The sequence below is a fragment of the Anneissia japonica genome, unplaced genomic scaffold, assembly GCF_011630105.1.
Source record: "Anneissia japonica isolate Jap-2015-1 unplaced genomic scaffold, ASM1163010v1 scaffold14540_len1531_cov84, whole genome shotgun sequence".
Lineage (NCBI taxonomy): Eukaryota > Metazoa > Echinodermata > Crinoidea > Comatulida > Comatulidae > Anneissia > Anneissia japonica.
The window spans coordinates 945-1525 of NW_022729800.1; the positions used below are offsets into that span (position 1 = coordinate 945).

The following is a 581-nucleotide window of genomic DNA, read 5'->3' on the forward strand; positions in this document are numbered from 1 at the left end:
TAGAATTTGGAGGAAAAATGTAAAAAGTCTACAGCACCCGGTATTCCCAGGCTGTCACCAATCCAAGTACTAACCAGGCCTGACGTTGCTTAACTTCGGTGATCGGACGAGAACAGGTGTTTTCAACGAGGCATGGCTGTAGACATGTGGATGATATTTCCACTCATAGTTAATCTCGCCATATAGCATAATTATCCAATCATGAAGCTCTATGATTGATGACGTTTCATATCAACGCGCGCTTGTCTGGCGGGGATTTCCTCTGACTCCCCTGACCACTCTGCTGCGAGAGTACATTTTTTACAAACACCGGTGTTGAACAATAAACCAACAATTTTACTACTGCACTAACTAGGATGCTTTAGACAGAAGAAGACTGTACTCGCAAGAAACACCCACGCTATGAAGAGCGTCTAAAACTTGCTGGCCGCCATCGCGTCCGCGTTCTGCACCTGCGGACGCTACAGTCTTCTCGCGAACGCCTCCGAATGCGAATCCGACCTCGCCGAATCCGGTCGCGATCCCAACAGGGTGTGCGAACAGATAACGGAGTTCAACGGTCGTCTGGAAGGTCTGGTCCG

At 48.9% G+C, this 581-nt stretch overlaps 1 non-coding gene across 1 annotated transcript; it reads right to left on the reverse strand.

Annotated features, from left to right (window-relative positions):
• Positions 1–25: 25 nt before the first annotated feature.
• On the reverse strand, positions 26–144 carry LOC117114733. Its single transcript, XR_004446434.1, has one exon. It is a non-coding gene; the product is annotated as a 5S ribosomal RNA (ribosomal RNA).
• Between the last annotated feature and the right edge of the window lie 437 nt (positions 145–581).